The sequence below is a fragment of the Stegodyphus dumicola genome, chromosome 2, assembly GCF_044657685.1.
Source record: "Stegodyphus dumicola isolate Sdum_Otavi_A_Nest chromosome 2, ASM4465768v1".
NCBI classification, from domain to species: Eukaryota; Metazoa; Arthropoda; class Arachnida; order Araneae; family Eresidae; genus Stegodyphus; species Stegodyphus dumicola.
Window position 1 is genome coordinate 282,440,249 of NC_140769.1, and position 24,057 is coordinate 282,464,305.

Genomic DNA, 24,057 nt, shown 5'->3' on the forward strand with positions numbered 1-24,057 from the left:
GCTAGGAAAGTGGGAGAAATACCTTATAATTGAGTTACTACAGTAATTTTGTCAGCCGTTAAAATTTTCGGTTAATCTTTGGATTGTGGTAACTTGGCGATTTTTTGGCGACAATTTGGCGAACAACAATGCTACAGCAACTTGCTAGTTTTTGTTTGGACGCCATTTTGTTTTCACGAAGTAAAGGCATGTTTTTTTTTTTTACTCAACATTTTTTTCGAACAATCTGGTAGCCGAATTACGCTTATGCTAGAACTTTTATGAAACAAAAGTGCTTAATCATGACGAAGATTAGGTGCAAAATTGGGAGAAAGTGCAGAATCGCAAACTGCTTGCCGCATTTTTAAGAACTGCACATACACGGTATCATCCATGTACACGTCGACCTATTTTCACTTAAAAAAACATCCCAGAATTGCACAAAAATGGCATTGCGCACACTCTTGACTATATCCATGTACACTTAAAGCTACTGCAGAAAGTAGTTAATATCACAAGTACCACTAGCTAATGTACGAATTGTAATAATTTAAGAATCGTACAATACGAACAATAATAATCTCATTAAAAATAGACAGAAGTGAAATTCTTAGCTTAGTCATTCAACTCTACTGTAACTGTATATCAGACAAATCCGCACACCTAACGAACATTTTTTATCATTATGCCATCTGACATCAACACTAAGAAGACACATTGATTTAACCCTTTCCGGTACGCTACCTTTTAAAGCCAGAGTTTTGATTTAAAATAAAAAAAGTAGGCAGTCTCATTAGGCCTAGAGAAGTACACAAGTAAAATTGTGTGAAGATAGCACTTATCGTTTTAATTCTGTGGGTGTGCCCAAAGTGCCCCACTGATTGAATAGAACTTCGAAAAGAGTGCTGAAATGAGCATTGTTGTCGATGAACCAAAGAATACGGACTCTCAGTTGTCCTAGATGATCGGTGAGCACGGTTTGGGTACACCTAGGGTTCGCCGTTTGATTTTAGGCAAGATTTCAAGGTAAAAATTTAAAACTAATATAGAATAAGGAGATTAGCATACAGACAAAAAATAACATAGAAATTTCTTTTCAAACAATTCCTTTTATACCTTAAAAAAAATCTGGAAGATTTCTTTGAAAAATGAGGGTCTTAAAAAACTAAACATGGCTAAAATATATAGACTGGTTTGTGTTGAGCTGCCGTCTACTATAAATAAAGAAGGCTCAGAGTAACCTATAGTAACCTATAAATCCTTTTTCATTCAGTTTTTCTGTGCGTACAGAAGGAAAATTTTACCGGACACACTGTGCCGCAAAGGGTTAAATTGGATATTACTCGATCAGTTTATTGAACAAATATAGGTTCAGAAATGTTAAATATTAACATGATTTACAATCTCTTGTGGAAACAGTTCATGAGAGTTTTCATTCTGGTCCAGAATGACACAATATGGAATATTGTCCTTCAGAATCTACTGTCAAACGTCCTGTTACTGGACGTTTTGAGGCACGCGTTATACAACAAATACTACTGCACGTGTTATACAACAAATATAGGTTCAGAACTGTTAAATATTAACATGATTTACAATCTCTTGTGGAAACAGTTCATGAGAGTTTTCATTCTGGTCCAGAATGACACAATATGAAATATTGTCCTTCAGAATCTGCTGTCAAACGTCCTGTTACTGGACGTTTTTAGGCACGAGAAACGCAAGTTGTATTTCGTCAATCGGCCTAGTAGAAGGGGAGATACAGAACTGTCTTTTTCCCCCCTCACAGTGTGCAATATTTGCAAACACCACTTTAATTATCTTATGGTTTTAAACGCCAGTTATAATGCAACTTACATTTATTGGGTTTTCAAACTGGAAAGCTGCTGCACGTGTTATACAACAGCTTTTGTAAATCTGGATGCGACTTGACGTCATATTTTTGAAAAAGATTATGCGGCCTCTGTTATTATTGCTCAACTATCGTATGAACATTACCAAGTTCGAGAAGAATGCAGTATCTGCAGAACTGAGCTGCCGCTACTTAACATTATCAAAGAGGTTTTCTATGTTCCTAAAGGAGATCAAATCCTCCTTATTTATTGTCTACGAATGCAAACTTTTCACTTTGAACAAGACAAAAATTTGGATTATGAACACTTCTTGTACGGCGTGCAGCTGGGTATTATAAATATCATGTAAATAATGTACACACTAATGTTCCTACATTCATCATATGTGCTTAAAATAAATGCACTTTATGTGTGCCAAAAGCAGGTTCATGTGTTATTTACAAGCATGTAAATTTTAAAGAGAAAAAAAAAATTTTCTTTATTGTGCTGAAGATTGTCTATTAAATACTACATGTTTTCGCCAAAAATACCGAATGTGATTGATTCATTGATTATGCCTGTAAATTTAATTTTAATTAATAAATATTGTTTGATTGATATGTTTTACCTGACTATGAATCGGCTATATTTCATAACGTTATCACATCAAAACGTTACGCGAAAACATAACGTTATCACGTGAATGTTCATAACGTTATCACATGAAATTTTCAAAATTTGTTTATTCTATGACATATAGGTATTGATGCGAGCTTTAGTTTTAAAAATTCGCAAACCTCTCAGAATTTCAGTCTGAACGTTTTGGGACTGACTTCAGTACTTATTATCAAAACTTATAACTCAATTATCAAAATACTCAATTATCAAAATCTGTTTATTCTACGAGAGTTACATATCGATACAAGCTCTAGTTTTAAAAATTCTCAAACCTCTCAGAATTTCAGTCTGAAAGTTTTGGGACTGACTTTAATACTTATTATCAAAACTTATTTTATTACTTCAATCCTCAATTATCAAAATTTGTTTATTCCACGAGAGTTACATATCGATGCAAGCTCTAGTTTTAAAAATTCTCAAACCTCTCAGAATTTCAGTCTGAAAGTTTTGGGACTGACTTTAATACTTATTATCAAAACTTATTTTATAACTCAATTATCAAAATCTGTTTATTCTACGAGAGTTACATATCGATACAAGCTCTAGTTTTAAAAATTCTCAAACCTCTCAGAACTTCAGTCTGAAAGTTTCGGGACTGACTTCAGTACTTATTATCAAAACTTATTTTATTACTTCAATCCTCAATTATCAAAATTTGTTTATTCCACGAGAGTTACATATCGATGCAAGCTCTAGTTTTAAAAATTCTCAAACCTCTCAGAATTTCAGTCTGAAAGTTTTGGGACTGACTTTAATACTTATTATCAAAACTTATTTTATTACTTCAATCCTCAATTATCAAAATTTGTTTATCCTACGAGAGTTACATATCGATGCAAGCTCTAGTTTTAAAAACTGTCAAACCTCTCAGAATTTCAGTCTGAAAGTTTTCGGGCTGACTTGGAATGACTTGGATATATAGTTAGCCGACAAAAAATGTCATAACGAAATTAAATAGCCCTTCCGGGCAAATTGCCCTTTTGGGCTAACAAGAAATGGTGACCTACACTTATATTAATTTAGAATTCAAACAACAAAAATCAGCGTTACATTTTCAAATTTTCACAGGACTAGTTTCGATGGTTTTACCGAACCATCATCCTCAGCTGCAAAAGCGCAAATGAACGAGATAAGATATAATGATTAGATAAGATAAGAACGCCTGTACAGGAGATAAGCCCCTGGCGCCATCTGTTGATGAAACCAGAACTAAAACATAATTTCTTCAAAGGCTGTAGGCAAAGATGGATTGGAATTAGGGTCGTTAACTAGAACAGAAAGATTTTTTGAATGTGAAATCCCTCTATAAAATACATTTCACCAATAGAAGATGTTTTTTGAATAATTTTGGCAGCAGACAAATTGAAAGTGTGATTTTCGGACCAACAATGTTCGGCAATAGAAGACTTCTGTGTTTCCATTTTTCTAATATATGCCTCATGTTCTTTAATGCGAAATTTTAAGGCTCTCTTAGTTTGGCCAATGTAAATTCAGCCACACTGGCAAGGAATCCTGTAAATACCCCAGGAATTTATATCCAGAATGGTGTCCTGGAGTATGGAACTCGGAATTTTATTGATGGGAGAATAAACGACTCGAAAGTGAAATTTCTGCAAAATACGTGCAACTTTATAGCTAATTGATGGAAAGAAGGGAATGACAATGGAATTTTTATAATCTTCTAAAACAAGAGTGTGCCTTTTGGTGTGTTGAGATGAGAATTTTTTAACTGTTTGATTAATAATGTTGGGTGAAATGTTTGTTGTTTGACTTCTAAATTAATATTTGTTCAGCGTGTTATTGTATCTTAACTACACTTATATTTCTACATCTGCAAACGTCGACCTACAAACCTCCTAGGACTTTGGAAAGATGATCAAGAGGAATGGGATAAAATACCTCTTCCAATACTAAAAAAGGCTTTATTGTCTTCGACGTTACGATTTAGAAAGATAGTGAAGAAGGAGGGTTTCGAAATAGAACATTTAAAAAGACACAAAACGTTTAGTTAAAGTTCTTCTGTAAACAAAGTCTATCAGGAGTAAAGAAATGAATTCTCATGTATCATATTGCATTAAATTTCTTTCCTTCTGATAAAGAGGGGCTTTATTTCCCTCAGAATCGTTTCAGTTTCTATGCTAAAAATCTACGTCTAACACAGGCTGTTGCTTCACTTTTATAACCAACGAAAATCGTTTAAAAGTGTGCGAACAGTTTCTGTGTTACAATATTGAGAATAGAGCAAGTTTAATAATATCCGCCTTATAACGGGTGGCCATAATTAAACTCACAGTTTTCTGTAGCGCGATCTATTTTCGAGAATGAAGCCACATTTTGTAGGAAGATTAAACAAGACGGGGACGAAGGATTCCGTAAAAAAAAAAATTAGTTCCAAAATTCACCGCTAGGGGAATATTTGGCGCTGTGTAATAGAAAATAGAGTGTTAACAAATGCAAATCAATACGGAAATTATCTTTTATTTTGCATTCAAATTAGGTTCAATGTGGCTGCCGTTGTTGTGGACCACATATTGCATTCTGTGCACAGTACGCACAACAGCAGAAAGTAACATGTCTGCAAGAATCTCCCGTACAGTCCGTGATATGTTATCCTTCAACGTAGCCAGGTCCTGGACACTCCTTGATAGACCTTGGACTTAAGGTAACCCCGTAGCCAGAAGTCACATCGGGTAAGATCAGGCGACCGAGGTGGCCATGCAGTTGCAAAGTAGCGACTAATGACTCTTTCTGTTGTGAATTTCTGGCGTAGCATCTGTTGCACCCGTACAGAAACGTGTGGAGGGGCCCCATCTTGCATAAATATGATTTGCCCCACGCATTGTCTTTGCTGAAGTGCCGGAATGACAAAGTTGTTCAACATGTGGCGATATTTCTGTCCGGTAACAGAACAGGTTTCCGGTCCTGTCGAGGTAATGTTCTCATAGAAGAATGGACCTACGATAAATTTTATTCCGTATTAATTTGTATTTGTTAACACTCTATTTTCTATTACACAGCGCCAAATATTCCCTTAGCGGTGACTTTTGGAACTAATTTTTTTTCATGGAATCCTTCGGCCCCCGTCTTGTTTAATCTTCCTACAAAATGTGGCGTCATTTTCGAAAATAGATCGCTCTACAGAACACTGTGAGCGCAGTCAGTTTAATTATGGCCACCCGGTATTTTAATGAATTTTAGAAAGGCTAATGGAAACACTACATACGTTTTCACACTAAAAGAACACTGTGTTTGTGTTTATGTAATATAATCTACATATATAGAGAAGAAAGCCTGTTTGTTTATTCGCTAATAACCAAGTCACTACGGTAGCTATCGTCACCAAACTTTTTACAATTCTTTCCTGGGTCCTGGAAAAGGTCGCTGGCCACTTTTTTCCAAAAATAAATAGCTAAAATTAGAGATATTAATTAAAACCTCGGAAAAACGGTCATTTTCGCCCTCCTTTTTCCGAGTGGCAACAGTCTCTCAAGCTGGAGATGGAAATCAGCTTTATTTCGAAAGTTGTTGCCACTGCTCTCTTTCAAATTCTACAGTTTGTTAATAAAAAATGTCTCTAAGTTTTACGATGAAATAGAAATAGCGTTGCCGAACATTAAATACATTATTCTCAATTCCAAAAATTCGTGAGAATTTTATAGCCACAGCCATCTTTGTACGACTTTAATCAGCCGAAGTATTCATTAAAAACTCTGAAAACGCTGATTTTTGCACTCATTTTTCCGAGGTGGCAACAGTCTCGCACGTTGGAGATAAAAATGCTTTATTTCGAAAAGTGTTGCTACTGCTCGTTTTCGAATCGTAGAGTTTGTTAATCAAAAATTTGTAAGTTTTAGAAAATCTTATTACATGTAAAAAAGAATGTCTGTTTGTTTGATCGCGTTACTGATTTCTGATCAATTGGGATCCATTTTTTTGCCACATTTAATCGACTGAAATTGAATATAGGTGAAATATTGGATGGAACTCGAGCCTTTACGACCATTTGATTAGAAAGACGAAAATCATTATAAAAACTAAGTGCCATTGTTGCCAATATAATGAGAAAAAATTAGCTTATTTTTCCATCGAAAATTTTTATGTGAGTTCCATATCGCATCAGACTGAAAATTGTATGATTGCGAATCTTATTTTTTGCATCGTTATCAGAGAAGAATTACAGTGGTATCGTTCTCTCTGTTTTTGGATGCATTACTCTCAATCTATCTTAACTAGCATCGGGTACTTTCGCTAGTACAATATAATACATGAAGAAGCATTACATAAATAGATATATTATTTCTAAAATCTTTCGTTCAGCACATTTTTTGCTTTTACGAGTTTAACTGCTTAGAAATACTCTCGTACGGAATTCAAATGCTTTATTATCGTTCTAACTTCAACCCCAAAAGCTTTTTAATCATTTAAATAAATAGGCACAGTTGTATTAGTAAAATTTAATAAAAAAAGTAAAGTATAAATAAAGTAAACCAGCTTGTTCATATGATCCCTACAGAAAATACCACGACATTTGATTAATGGTAAAAACCTCAATTTAGAATCTCGGAAGAAATTTCTAGTAGCTATATTTTGGTAATGCGTGCATACTACTGTGAATATTGCAGAAGGATTTTAATATACGCAAATGTCTAAATTAAAATATCAGGCTATCGAATAAAGCAGCGTATAAAACTTCGCTTGACAGTTATACAGTTCCCAGCATGCAATTCGAAAAAAAAAAAAAAATGGCGAAGCAAAAAGTTTCGCCGAAAGATTTCCAGTCCTATTGCATTTGCATATTGTAGATTAGATTTGAGCTGCATTTGATATTTCAAAACGTACGTCGCGGAGAAATTTTAGTAATAAACCTGTCAAGTTTGAATATTTCATTTAAAGTGAGCTATTTTTCTTCAAGAAGTAGGTGATGAAGTTAGATTTTTGTTGCAGTTTTTATTTATATTTTATTTATTTTTTACCCCACAAAGAGCGTTTTAATATATGTTAAAAAAATATTCAATTTCAGAAGTTTTAGTCATTAAATGTAAAGGCTAAAAGATTACTTTTTTTTTTCCCTACCGCTTTTTTTAATGCTTTTTCCCTAGTGTCTTTTAGAGAAAATCCCTTGATTGTAATGACTTGTAAAGCATGAACGCAATTTGCCTATTAAATTACGAAGGGGGGGAATGAGGGAAAATAACATTTCGCTAACATGCTATTAGCTGTCATTTTCCCCCCACGGGGTGACTGGCTTTCCCCTAAATTATTAAATAAATTGCTTTTTCTCTTTCAATTTCCACTTGTGTTGCCTCTGCCCTTTTTGCATTGATAGAAACGATACCGAAAGGGGAAAAAATGGAAAAGGGCAGATATATATATGTATATATGTAAGATAAAAAAATGGAGGCCGTAATAATAAATTTATAAAAAAAAAGTGCCCACGCACATGTAAAAATATTAAGTTCTTATTATTTTTACTTTTCTGTGCTCCGTTTCAGGAGAAAAGATTACCATAAAGGGGAAAAAACTCCTCCCTCCACCCCTTATAAAGAAGTTGAGGGGGTCGAATAAAGAGGAGAGAAAGGGGGGCAGGCTGAAATAAATAATATTAAAAAAAATGTACGTATCTCGGGCGGCAAGGCTGTCAAATGAGTTTTCCAGATCTTAATAACAGTGTCACCACCACATATATATATTAAGATATATATATAGATATAGATATAGATACGTACAAGAGAAAAGTCTAGATCCATTTTGCACTTTCTCCTGATTTTTCGGAGCGTTAAAATTTCAGCCGGGAATTTTCCAGTTTTGAAGGTTATTTAAATGCTGACATATACCATTCAAAACGGGTTTTGGGGCATTTTATTTTTACTTCTCTTACGAGTCCCCTCTCCTTTTGCTGGGTCCGCCCCTCCCCCGCCTCTCAGCCCGTTTCCCGGCATTCACATCTCCGCGAAAAATTATTAAAATTTTGGCGTAAAAGCTGCAAAACGGGAACCTTCTACCTTCGCCTCCCCCTTTCGACCCTTCCCCACCCCTTTCCCGAAGGGGTCCGCGAGCACACGCCTGAGGGAGTTGATAATTTGTTGAAATAATTTTGTGGCCGGCTTCTCTAGCGGTAGTCGAGCCAAGAGCACCTGTTGGAAAAGTCGTTTGCGCGTGTTTCGTGCCTGTGTGGAGAGGGGGCGCTGGAGAGGGTACAGTAAGGGGGGTGTGAAATTACATCTCACATTTTTCTTCACAATATAGGAAAGACTTAGCAATAAAGGTTTTGCCATGCGGGTTTGTTGAGCTGCTGTTTTAAAATGAGAATCTTCGCTGGTGCATTGAAAATTTTTCTCCTCCGTACCACCGCCCAGTTAAACATACGCACCAGTGACATGTATTAAATTAAAGTGTTCCTTTATTATTATGTTTTTTTCACCTTCTTGCGTTGCATTCTAGCTTTCATTCGGAGCATATTAAAACTCGTAGGCGCCCCTTTTCGAAGTCAACATTATGTAATATGCATTTGCGAGGAAATTTGTTTATATTCGTGCGTTGCTTCTTCAGTTCCACGCCTTCGTCGCAATGCCTGGAAATATCTATTTGCATGAGCAAGGAATGAAAATGAATTTTTCCTCAAACGGTGAAAAGAAGAGCCTTCTGAACGCGACACTCATAATATTTATTAATTATGTTATCAGGTTCTATTGTTCCTTCTTACCTTCTTCGGGAACATACAAGGACCTGACTCGGAACAGAGAGCTTACTAAAGCTATGTTCACTAATTGTGGTAAGTAGACAGGATACAGACGAAGGGTATACAAAACCCTTTATTTTTCTCTATATACAATAACTTCCGTACTTCGGAATACACTGACCCGCTACTTGGGGTCTAACGTAAAAGTATAAAAATAAAACTAAACTCTAATTTAACTTTAGAATAATAAACGTGGAAGATTGGCCTTATAATAACAGGAAGTGTATGTAGTACAGAGAACTGTGAACACTACAATACGTTTAAAATTTATCAAGAGGATTAAAACCTCTGGCCTGGAAGGCAAACAGCAACTAAGTAACTTCTAAGGTAAGCGGCCTGCTTTGACTCACTGCTTCCTCTCTCTCGCTTGGCAAAAGGCCACAACTTAAATACTTGGCGTTCGCCAGACAAACTTTGCATAAAAACCTTAACGCTTATAATTCTGCCCGGAAGTAGAAAATAAGAAGTGATAGTAAAGATTTAAAATAAAATAAACGTTAGTAAAACTTAAGATCCTTACAATGTTAGAAGGACGATCGTATCTGTACGTGGTTTGACGGATTTTAATGATCTAATAAAATCCTACCAAAAAATGGTATCCGACGTTGGAACAAAAATTTCAGAATTAGACGATATTTTCATGCAAAAGTTACAAATTTTATTCGCACATTTTAATAATAATAATAATAATAAAAAAACATATGTCACTCTAAATTTTCTGAAATTAAAAAATCTACCGATATATACTTACATTCATAAACCTTCCCTGGCAGGACTTTAAAACAAAAGCTGCGTTATATTAATGTTTTAAAAACAGTTGACTTTTCCCGCAAATTCTATGGCAAGTTATCCAGGTTTGAGTTTATTTAATGAGATTCATTCCGCAAGAGAAGAAGAGGCAGAATGACCTTGCTTGTTTGCATTAGCTGTACATATGTCACGTGATCTCTGAGGTCATCTGCACTGTATGTTTATAAAAGGCATACATAAATCACGTGATCAATTAGGTCATCGGAATGTATCTCATTATGGCAAAGCACAGGAGGGCTATCTGCCCAAAGGAACGGATGCCTTCGTAAGGGAGTTTCTGACGAAAACTGGCTTTTGTACACGTTACACATCGGGAAAACTAAGAAATCGCCCAAGTAGCCAGCTCGTTTGCGGGATTCAAAGCTCGAGCGAACTACCAGTGTTCAGCGATTTTACCGCTCGGCCAGAATGATATATTTTGAATTCGAATGAATAATGCACTCTAATAGAAACAGTTGCGACTAAAGCATTTACATTAAAAAATATCTGATGTGTACACCCCATGACTTCCTTGTACGGAATATTAAATTATACGCATTTTTCTTGCATTTCATTTAAACTTATTGGATTGAATTAAATCTACTTTGTCGACAGCGCAGAAACCACAATAGAATAAATGCACTTTTTAAAATTCACTATATTTGTTTACCATAGCGACACTCTGGCGGTAGGTTCACTTAACAGTATTATATTTCGTTCATATTATAATTCAGAATGCACAAAATTTATGTCATTTAAAGAATAGAATTATCTAATCGTTACCACATGTTCTATTCAAATACTATAATAAAGCTAAAATGATGTATAAAAGAAATTAAGCTAACAAAACAAAAAAGAAACAGTTTTTCACAGACGATGGAGTATTTCTCATTCAGTTCTCACTTCGCGACAACGCAAAAATACATAAAAACTCAAAATATCTGTATTACAAATTACGAAAATTATCTTAAACACTTATTTCCTCGAAACAATTCCAGAAAGGATTAAGCATGATTTAATTCGCAATAATAAATGAAGCCGTTATCTTTGTTTTTACGAAACTATGTTTCTCTAGATTGCAACGAATCCAGTACTCTGCTGTTTCAAATGTAAACAAATATGTCCGCCATGTTATTTAAAGATTAGGCTTAACCGCACTTAAACAGCTTTTAAATTGTTGATTAATTGTACAAATATTGCTTCCAGATTTACGAAAGGCATAAAAACCTTAATCGGAAGATAAGAACAACAAAATTCAATCATTTTTAAAGGAAAAAATGTACAATTTACAAACATACAAGAGTAAAGAAACTGAGATCACTGAGCCGGGTAACAGAGTGGATATAGATATAAATATATTTATATACGTTTGGCGCGGCCGATTGCAACCAAAATACGAGGTGCACATCTACATGTTATAGAAGTCCTATATACAAAATTTCAACGTTTTGAGGCTAGTCGTTTCTGAGTTATGCGAGGTACGTACGTACATACGTTCGAACAGACGCCACGAAAAATTCTCTTCAGAATTCATTTTAAAGCAGTTTATAATTTTTTTTTTTTTTTTTTTTTTTTGGAGGAAAAGAGTCTTTTATTCTGTCCTTACGTATAGATGTCACGCAAAAGCATCGTTAAATTGCTTTCGATAGCAGTCAAAATTTATATTTTCGTTGAAATATGCTGCCTGAAACTTTTCGCGATTACAAAGTGTTTTTTGCATTTATGTGCCAACTGCATTCATATTTGTCTTTAATTAATTGAAGCGTAATTTTTTAATATTGATTGACTTTTAGATCACCTTATACAGTGTAACTCCAATTATTCGAACTCCGAAGCGTTTGGCATTTTCTCCAATTTTCTCCAATATTTCCTTTCAAGCTAGTTGAAGTCTCAGATATGTATATAATCTCAGAAATAATGTTGTAATTCAAGGTAACATTACAAGAAACAACTGCATTTATATTCGCAACGTGGTCCAAGAGCAGTCAGGATTCTGGCAACTATGGTTCCAGTAACGTGGCATAAAAAAGCAGTCAAAATGACGAAGAAAATTTGAAAAATGTTAAAAAATATCTGAAATGTATTCCTTCCACAATCTGTTAAACTATACGTATTTATTATTTAAATTATACATATTTTTTACTGCATTTCATCTAAACTTATCCTCCCCTCCCCCAATTTCATTGCAGATACATTTCTGCAATGCTTTCTTAGTTATTGCTGTTGCGAGTTGTTTAGTTCTTCGTGAGCTGATATAACGGAGTCGGCTTTCTCTGTAAATACCCTTTGCATTGCCTTGTGTTTAACGTTCTAAGTAGTTTAAAGTGTAACTACTAATTACATTGTGTGACAGTGTGAACACTTGTTCAAATATTTCTGTGGAAAATTCCAGAGTTCTGAAATATTTCTTTTAATAAAAATAAATTTTTTTTAACTTATTTTTGGACTTATGCATTCAATCTATTACTAAATTGTACGCATGCAACAATATCGCATCGATTTATGTTATTTGTTTCGAATATGATTTTGCGACTTGAAATTTAAGGAAAAAAATCTGATGTGTACACCACATGACTACCTTGTACGGAATATTAAATTATACGCATTTTTTTCTTCCATTTCATTTAAACGTATTGTATTGAATTAAATCTACTTCGTCGATAGCGCATAAACCACAAAAGAATGAATGCACTCTTTAAAATTCACTATATTTGTTTACGACAGCGACACTCTGGCGCTAGATTCACTTAACAGTATTATATTTCGTTCATATTATAACTCAGAATGCACAAAATGTATATCGTTTAAAGAATTATCTAATCGTTGCCACATGTTCTTATATATGTGAGTACAAAGACTCTGCTTGGAATTGCCGCCAGAGCGGACAACATTCAAATAATATTATCTATATATAATTATATAATATTATAAAATTATAATAAATCTAAAACGATGTATAAAATAAATTAAACCAACAAACAAAACAAAAGAAAAAGAAAGAAAAAGAAAGAAAGAAACAGTTTTTTCACAGACGATTCAGTATTTCTCATTTAATTAATTGAGTTCTCGCTTCTTCACGCCAATGCAAAAATAGATAAAAATTAAAAATATGTATATTAAAAATTACGAAATAGTATATCTTAAACACTTATTTCCTCGAATAAATTGTTGCATCAAATCCAGAATGCGTTAAGTGTGATTTAATTCGCAATACATAATAAAAGAAGGCACTATATTTGTTGTTGCGAAGTTTACTTTCTCTAGACTGGCACCTAATGTATTATTCTGCCGAATTTTAAATGTAAACAAACAAGGCCGCCATGGCAAAAATAATTAGGCTTAGCAGCACTTAAACAACGTTTAAATTGCTGATAATACTACAAATAGTGCCTTCAGATTTACTAAAGGTATAAAAACCTTAACTGGAAGATAAGAACAACCTAATTCAATCACTTTTATAGCAAAAAAATGCACAATTTACAAACATATAAGAATAAAGAAACTAAGATCACTGAGCCGAGTAACAAAGATATATATATATATTTATATACTTTCAGTGCGGCCGATTGCAATCAAAATACGAGGTGCACATCTACATGTTTTAGCAGTCCTATATATAAAATTTTAATGTTCTGAGGCTACTCGTTTTTGAGTTATGAGATACGTACGTACGCCATGAAAAATACTCTTCAGAATTCATTTTAATTTTTTGGAGGGAAAAGGGTCCTTTATTCTGTCCTTACGTACAGACGTCACGCAGAAACAACGTTAAATTGTATTCGATAGCTGTTAAAATGATATTTTCTTTGAAATATGATGCCTGAAACTTTTCGCGATTACAATACTTCCTTTTTACTTCTTACAAGGAAGAAAAAGGACTACATCTACATCATTACTTGTATTTTTAATTTTATATTCCTCAATATGTGAAAAACTGCATCAGATTCAATTTTCCACACTGATGTTTTTTACTTCCTTGTACGAAGTAAAAAGGAAGTATTGTAATCGCTAAAAGTTTCAGGCAGCATATTTCAACGAAAATATCCATTTTGACCGCTATCGAATGCAATTTAACGATGTTTTTGCCTGATATCTGTACGTAAGGACAGAATAAAATACTCTTTTCATCAAAAAAATTATAAAAATGCTTTAAAATTAATTCTGAAGAGAATTTTTCGTTGCGTCTGTACGATCGTATGTACATATGTGCGTACGTACGTATCTCGCATAACTCAAAAACGAGTAGCCTCAGAACGTTGAAATTTTGTATATAGGACTGCTATAACATGTAGATGTGCACCTCGTATTTTGGTTGCAATCGGCCGCGCCAAACGTATATAAATATATTTATATATATATCCACTCTATTACCCGGCTCAGTGATCTCAGTTTCTTTACTCTTATATGTTTGTAAATTGTACATTTTTTTCTTTAAAAATGATTGAATTATATTGTTTTTATCTTCTGGTTAAGGGTTTTATGCCTTTAGTAAATCTGTGTGCAATATTTTTAGAATTATCAGCAATTTTAAAGTTGTTTAATTGCCGCTAAGCCTGTTTTTAATGGCGGCCATTGATGTTTACATTTGAAATAGGAGACTGGTGGATTTGTTGCCAATCTAGAGAAACTTAGCTTCGCAACAACAAAGATAACGGATTCATTTATTATTGCCAATGAAATCATGCTTAATGCTTTCTGGAATTTTTTCGAGGAAATAAGCGTTTGAGATTTACTTCGTAATTTTTAATACAGATATATTGAGTTTTTATGTATTTTTGCCTTCTCGCGAAGTGAGAACTGAATTAATTAAATAAGAAATACTCAATTGTCTGTGAAAACTGTTTCTTTTTTGTTTTGTTTGCTTAATTTATTTTATACATCATTCTAGCTTTATTATAGTATTTGAATAGAACATGTGGCAACGATTAGATAATTCTATTCTTTAAATGATATAAATTTCGTGCATTATGAGTTATAATATGAACGAAATATATACGTTAACTGTTATATAATTAGTAATGCTGTTAAGTTAATCTAGCGCCAGAGTTTCGCTATGGTAAACAAATACTAGAGTGAATTTTAAAGAATGCATTTATTCTATTGTGGTTTATGCGCTGTCGGTGAAGTAGATTTAATTCAATCCAATAAGTTTAAATGAAATGCAAGAAAAAATACGTATAATTTAATATTCCAATGCAAGGAAGTCGTGTGGTGTACACATCAAATTTTTTCTGTTTAGAGTTACAGGAAGAAATAAAATACCATTTCCTCGTAAATAGCAACTGTTCTCTTAGTAATAACGAAATAATTCTTTACTATAATAAATCCAAAATATCATTATCCGGAATGTTTACTTTCATAAAAATCAATTTAGATTAATCTTTTATTGCTACGGAGCTTTCAGCTGTAGAGTCGAATAATGCTCCGGAAGTATAAACAAGAAATAAAGCTGTACACTCAGCTTTGCGTATTGTTTTCATTGCTTCATTGCGGATTACAAGTAATTTGCTAGGAAATGTTCGCTTATTTTCAAGATGTCTAAACACATTTTAGGATTATGGAATTCATTCGACTTAATTCCTTATCAAAATAAAAGTGTTGAATAATATTATCCGCAAGTTCCGGTTATAATTTTCAAAATTTAAGCTTACTTTACGAATAGTGTCAATATCAAATGCTAACATCCGGATTAAAAGTAAAGAGTCCTCTGGCGAAGGTATTTAATATTCGCTATTGCATTCTGAGGAAGATTCGGAATTTACAAAAGGAAATTCAGGATTTTGCTGAAGTTAATTAATTAAAAAAATATGTTAACAAAGAACAAATTATAGATAATATTTTTAGCCCAAAGGAGCAATTTTCCCAGAAGGGCTATTAATTTCGCTTGGCATTTTGCGTTGATTCACTATAAACGGCGAGCAAATCACTTTTTAAATTGTTGCCGCCAAATATTAGAACCCCGTTTTATATTTAAAGATATTAAAAAATGAAGATTCTGCATAAATGTATGCATTTTTCTTGCATTGTGATAAACAAGCGGTACCTACAGCCATCCAGTTTTGAATAACGTACGTCTTCACCCGAATGCGGGCATCTGGAAGCCCAAATTTGGAATTTGAAATTCGTTTTATTATCTATTTCACATTTTGTATAACATTAGATAATAATCAAATAATTGAATGCACTCCGAGTTTATTCTGAGAATAAATAAATGAATGTACTACGAGTTTATTCTAAAAAATAAAAAAAAGAATGAAAGTACAAAGGTTCAATCTGGTAAGTAAGTATATGAATACGCTACTAGTTTGTTATGAGAATGAAATAAATGAACGTACTACGAGTTTGTTCTGAGCAGTAAATAAATGAATGTACTATAAGTTTGTTATGAAAATGAAATAAATGAACATACTACGAGTTTGTTCCGAGAATGAAATAAATAAATGTACTATGAGTTTGTTATGAGAATGAAATAAATGAATGTACTACCAGTTCATTCTGAGAAATAAATGTAAATGAACGTACTACGAGTTTATTCTGAGTAAATAAATGAATGTGCTACCAGTTTATTCTAAAAAATAAATGGAGTTCAGTCTGGTAAGTAAGTATATGAATGCACTACATGTTTGTTATGAAAATGAAATAAATGAACGTACAACGAGTTTGTTATGAAAATGAAGAAGCGTACTACGAGTTCGTTCTGAAAAATAAATAAATGAATGTGCTAAGAATTTATTCTGAGAAATAAATAAATGAATGTGCTACGAGTTTGTTACGAAAATGAAATAAATGAACGTACTAAGCGTTTTTCTGAAAATGAAATAAATGAACGTATTACGAGTTTGTTACGGTGTGTGTGTGTGTGTGTGATTATGGCAAAGCCTCGAGGGCTATCTGCCTAAGAGGAGGGATGCCTTCGTGGAGGACGTTCTAAGGAAAACTGGCTCGTATACACGTTACACATGGGGGAAAACCACGAAAACGCCCATGCAGCCAGCCCGTTCGCGGGATTCGAACCTCGGACCGAACTACCAGTGTTCTGCGATTTTACCGCTCGGCCGCTGGTGGGCTCGAGTTTGTTACGAAAATGAAGGAGCGTACTACGAGTTCGTTCTGAAAAATAAATAAATGAATATACTACAAGTTTTTATGAAAATGAATGAACGTACTACGAGTTTGTTACGAAAGTGAAATAAATAACCGTACTAAGAGTTTGTTCTGAAAATGAAATAAATGAATGCATTACGATTTTATTCTGAGAATTAAATAAATGAATTTACTACGAGTTTATTCCGAGAAATAAATAAATGAATTTACTACGAGTTTGTTACGAAAATGAAATAAATGAACGTACTACGAGTTTGTTACGAAAATGAAATAAATGAACGTACTAACGTTTTTCTGAAAATGAAATAAATGAACGTACTACGAGTTTGTTACGAAAATGAAGGAGCGTACTACGAGTTCGTTCTGAAAAATAAATAAATGAATGTACTACGAGTTTTTTTATAAAAATGAATGAACGTACTACGCATTCGTTCTGAGCAGTTAAGAAATTAACGTACTACGAGTTTATTACGAAAGTAAAATAAATGTACATACTAAGAGTTTGTTCTGAGAATTAAATAAATGAATTTACTACGAGTTTATTCTGAGAAATAAATAAATGAATTTACTACGAGTGTATTCCGAGAAATAAATAAATGAATGTATTTCGAGTTTGTTACGAAAATGAATGAACGTACTAAATGTTTTTTCTGAAAATGAAACAAATGAACGTACTACGAGTTTGTTATGAAAATGAAGGAGCGTACTACGAGTTTGTTACGAAAATGAAGGAGCGTACTACGAGTTCGTTCTGAAAAATAAATAAATGAATATAGTACGAGTTTTTATGAAAATGAATGAACGTACTAGGCATTCGTTCTCAGAAGATAAGAAATGAACGTACTACGAGTTTGCTACGAAAATGAAATAAATTAATGTACGAAGCGTTTGTTCTGAGAATGAAATAAGTGAATGTACTACGATTTTATTCTGAAAATTAAATAAATGAATTTACTACAAGTGTATTCCGAGAAATAAATAAATGAATGTATTTCGAGTTTGTTACGAAAATGAAATAAATTAACGTACTAAGCGTTTGGTCTGAGAATGAAATAAATGAGTGCACTACGATTTTATTCCGAGAATTAAATTAATGAATTTACTACGAGTTTATTCTAAGAAATAAATAAATCTATGTACTACGAGTTTGTTATGAAATTGAAATAAATGAACGTACTACGAGTTAGTTCTGAGAATGAAATAAATAAATGAACGTACTACGAATTCGTTCTGAGCAGTAAATAAATAAATGTACTACGAATTTGTTATGAGAATTAAATAATTTCTACGACTTTTGGAGAAGCAATCAAGCTAAATGCGCCTGGTCCATTTCACTACAAAATTAAGCTTTCAAAGAAATATATATATAGCTTTAGACATAGCACGTGTGAAACCACAGATTTTCTTAATTAATGTGCAACTATGTTAGTCTGGACCCAGAAACTACAATTTCGAGAAATAAACGTTTAAGTGTGATAAGAAATTAATCAGACTTCTATTCAAGCTATTCAGTGTATGATTCATACTGGCTGGCATGAACAATAAGCAAGTAATTGAGCAAGGCCGAGAACAAAAATGGATTACAAGATGTGAAGATTCCAGAAAATATGAAACATATTGTTTAAATTATTATCTATATAAGAAAAACTAGTTATGCAGTAAACTTTGTAAGGTTTATCCTAAATTGTTAACAGCTATCTTTAGTTAAAGCCACTTTCCTATCTTTCCTAATTCCCATCTTACAATTTCCTACCAGAATGTGTTTTCAGAATCGCGGTTAAATGCAAATGAAGGAAGAGCAGTATTTAAAATCGAAGTTCCACTGACATCGTTAGAGAGCCAAAGATTCTGACTAGCGCGCGGTTTGCCTTTTAGCTACTCTCTATCTCTAGCTATTATAACGCTTAGCCGCCGTAATTCAGGCACTTGATAGCTTTGCCGTTTAGTTAAGCGTTTAAGGGGCCAACTTCTGTAGAATTTTGGTAGCTTCCGCTGTATCGTTTTAGATGAGCATTAGTTAAGTTTTATTAGTCCAAAGGGGATTTCTCCCTGAAGGACTATTGCTTTCGTTCTGCGATTTTGTGTTGGTTTACTATAAACGTCCATTTCACTTTTCAAACTGTTGCCACCCAATGTCAAAGTCCTGCATTATATTTGGAGAAATTAAATAATGAAAAATCTGCATCAATGTATGTACTTTTCTGGCATTTTGTTCTGAGAATGAAATAAATGAATGAACTACGATTTTATTTTGATAAATAAATAAATGAATTTACTACGAGTTTGTTACGAAAATGAAATAAATGAATGTACTACGAGTTTGTTACGAAAATGAAATAAATAAACGTACTAAGTGTTTTTTCTGAAAGTGAAATAAATGAACGTACTATGAGTTTGTTACGAAAATGAAGGAGCGTACTACGAGTTCGTTCTGAAAAATAAATAAATGAATGCACTACGAGTTTTTTATGAAAATGAATCAACGTACTACGCAGTCGTTCTGAGCAGTTAAGAAATGAACGCAATACGAGTTTGTTACGAAAGTGAAATAAATGAACGTACTAAGAGTTTGTTCTGAGAATGAAATAAATCAATGCACTACGATTTTATTATAAAACATATATACATAATTACCGATTATATTATTACCGATTATAAAAGAACGGTACATAAAGCCATCGAATTTTGAATGACGTTATCCTACTGCGAACATGGGCATGTGGAAGCCCAAATTTGAAATTTGGAATTTGTTTTATGATCGATTTCCTATTTTGTAAAACTTTAATGAATTTTTGATAAACAAACTAAAGGATTTCAAAGCGAGCCATGACAACGTTGTACAGAAAAAAACATTTTTATCTCCAGCGCGCAAGAATCGGAAATTCTAAAGATAGGCTCCATTTAAAACTATTTTGCGATATTGCTCTTGAACTGAACTTTATGGTTTAAGTGCGAAGAACGTGAAGTTTAATAAATAAAGGTAACAGACAAAATATTTAAAAAAACACCGCTTTGGACGTAAGTTAAAATCTGAAACCTTTTAAGTTTTTTTTTTATTATTATTATTTTATTAATTTTTCTTAGTATTCTTGAGTTCAAGCTCCAAACGGAGACTTTTATGTACGCCCTAAGAAAGGGCCATGTAAATTTTAACCCTGCGGAAGTCGCACCAAGAAACGTTACTAGAGTGGGCGCGTGGGATATAAATATTGGGGACCCCAATATTTAAAATACGATCAAAATAGTTTTATTTTGTTTTAAAGCTGTTTTTCTTGTTCTCGTGTATTATAAATAAGTGAATAATAATTGGGTTTCAAAAATTTAATTTCCAAAATAATCTTAGAGTTAAAATTAAGATAAATGAAAATAATAAAAAATAAACATCACGTCTCTAAGTTTCATTGCATCTCTAATACACCATGCTTTTTTTATTTCTTCACACTTTGAACGAAATACATTCATGTGTTCTTGGCACAGAATGTTTTCACATTTTAAACATTGCATTCACGTTCTTCTGTCCTTGGCGCGAGGGCAATTTATCACATCTTTCATACTTAGTTGTTTCAAATTTCGTGTATTCGTTTTAATTCTTCGTCGAAACTTTTGCTTTGCATGCAGTACGTCAGTTTCTTGGTAAAGTATTAATCTCTGATCTTTGTTCAATACTTTTTTTCATTACAGTAAGACCCCGCTTAACGCTGTTTCGTTTAGCGCTGTTTCGGTTTAGCGCTCTTTTATTTCAACCCGGGGATTCCACGAAATCGCTCGCAGCATACGGGGATTCCCCGAAATATTATGCAGCGATAGGTTTCAAATACATATCCGAAAGAGTGTACTTGTATTTCTTGTTTGGTGCGGTATTGTACAGACATATTTTGAAGGGGTAAATGTGGAAGATGTCGAAGAAATAATTCAAGAAGCAGCGGCTAGTCTTTCTAATGATGAGCTCAAAGAATTAACTGAACAAGAAGAAAACAAAAATGTTGACAGCAGTGATTCAGAAGAAGAGCAAAAAGAACTTTCGATGGCGTTTGTAAAAAGGAGTTTGTCTACCATAACTGAAATAATGGATCAATTCATTGAAATGATCCGAATTTTGACAGGAGCTCAAAAGTAAGGCGTGGTGTTAGAGATGCTCTATCCGTTTATGAAGAACTTTTAAGAGAACAACGCAAAAGAAAAAGGCAAACAACATTAGATGCTTTTGTCACAAAAAGGCAGAACGCTGAAAACGCGGAAGGCTTACTAAATATGACTGACTTAGAATTTTATTTGTTTTTTTTTTAAGAATATTCGTTTTGTTATTTATATTTTGTTTTTATTTTTGCAAGAAATAATAATGTGGTATTAATTTGGGCTTTAAGAAATAAATGTTTGGTTTTATTTTTATTAAAAAAAACATACTTTTTAAATTTAATACCTAACCAATTTCCTAGCCATCTTCCCCTAACCCCAATATTTACATGTAAAGATAGCCTCGTTTAGCGCTGTTTCGCATTACGCTCTACTTTGATAGAACGTATCCCCCGCGTTAAGCTGGGTCTTACTGTAATTGTAATGCTAAGTCCTACAAAAACAGACTTCTGTTTCTGGTTGGTGGATTAGCAGTTGAATGTAATATAATTCAAGCATTTATTACAGCACTATTCAGTGCAGGAAAGAAAATTACCATTGACCACCTCTTTGTTATACTGGCAATTAAATAATTGGTTGACATTTCATTCCCCATATCCACTACTCCTTTAGTCATATTATAAAAACATATAATTCCTGATGTTTTATTTTCTCCGATAGTATCATCTATAGTACGATCGTTATATAATGTTGAAAGCATAAGAACAGTTTTTCCTTTTTCAGGAACATTAGGAATTAATGTTTTATCTTTTGCGAAACCAAAAACAGTGTAGAAAATATTCCTAGTTTCATCTTCAGTTTCCGAAATGCAGTCTTCATCGTTTTCAAATATTTCTAATAAATTTCATAGGCGTTGCAACTCCAACTCATAGGGAGTCATTCTTTTTACCATAATGCGATTAGAAAGTTTTAAGAATTTAATGTCAAGTACTTTAAAATCACTTGCGAGTAGAAATATTTACTGTTACACTCTAGAAATAAATTTCTGAACTAAATATTCAGTCAGAAAAACACTTACGCGAACAGGCGCGTGGGGTGTGTCATACCCCAGTTCCAACAAAATACCGATAAATCGTTTTTCTGAAACACGCTGGGCCCACCAGCGGCCGAGCGGTAAAGTCGCTGAACATTGGTAGTTCGGTCCGAGGTTCGAATCCCGCGAACGGGCTGCATGGGTGTTTTCGTGGTTTTCTCCATGTGTAACGTGTATACGAGCCAGTTTCCCTTAGAAAGTCCTCCACGGAAGGCATCCCTCCTCTTAGGCAGATAGCCCTAGTGTGCTTTGCCATAATTAAATACACCAACACCAACTGAAACACGCTGGAAAAGAAAAAGCGGTTCTGAAAGCCAATCACAACTAGAAACTCAGCTACTGAATGCAGCACAGAATTTTAGTTTCACAAGTTAGGAATATTCCACTTTTATGTAGGGGTGGGGTATGGTACACACCACACGCTTTCCCGCGGGTTAAGAAGGAACTCCAGAAGTTAATGTCCATTCGAAGTTAAAATATAATACTTCCGTCATATTTAAAGCAACATTCTTACCTAATCTGAAAATTCTTCTTTTAGTAAATCTATTACGCAATCTGAGTCATCAAGAAAGAAGCTTTCAACAACTCTAAACGTTTAATTCAATCATTACTTCAAAAATTATTGAAAAAAAAAAAAAAAAAAAAAAAAAAAAAAAGATAAAAAATGCTAAAACATAAATGTTTAATGGGGGGTTTTGAATTGAAACATCACTAATATTTAAGCAAATAATAAAAATATCAGTCCGCATAATATTTCACAAGCAGCCTTCCGATACCGAGCAAATAACACGGCGTATGCAAAAACCGCTCCAAATCTCCTCGGAAGCAATTAATTTGCCATCAAGTTAACAAGGAACAAGTGAGATATTAATAAAACTCCTTCAGGGTTACTTATGCTTTGCTGAGAGTACAATTATTATTATTATTAAAATAAATGAAGACAAGAATAAAAAAAACTAGAATGTCTTCCCGCACTGTATTTACATTCTCATTATCGCTAATTAGAGACTTTACGCCATGTTAATTCTCCAGCGGCGTCTAATAAGACATTTTTTTCACTTGCTTTAAAAGCGTGTTGAAATACCCTAAATTTTCCCTAGCTTAGGGATTTTTCACGCATTAAGGGAAAACTATTCATGCAGGTTTTTTCCTCCAAAACTGTTTTATAGTTTTCTTAATTAAATTATTTGCCGTAAAGTAAAACTGTGTGAGTTATTTAGCATTTCTGAAACGTTAAGAGATCAATTAAATAGATTTATCTTTAATGGAAATATTTTGTGAGCTGATTTTTTCACTTACGTGGGTTTGTTTTCACATACGTAAGTTGAAGTTAAGAATTTGACAGGAAAGGAACTTTAACTTAAAATTTAACTGTTAATAAAATTAACGTAATCCTTACATACTGAAGCTCAATTTTTTAATGTTTATTGACTTTTAGATCACCTTGTATAGTAGAACACCAATTATCCAAACTCCGACTATCCGAATCGTTTTCAGAATTTCAGAATTTTTCAGAATCAACTAAAGAACAGAAAGAAAAGGAGAAACAGGAAAAAGAAGCTCAAAAAAAGGATAGGGGAGAGACAGGAGAAGATGAGGATGACGTGCCACTTGAGGAATTATGAAACATTCTTTAGAAAATGCATGGACGTTCAGAAGTTAGTTCCGAGGATGCAGCAGAACGGATGGTGTGCTATTCGTCAGACCCTGGGTTTCAAATTCTAAATGATGAACTTATTAAAAGTGTGACACGGGACCATCAGCTAGTG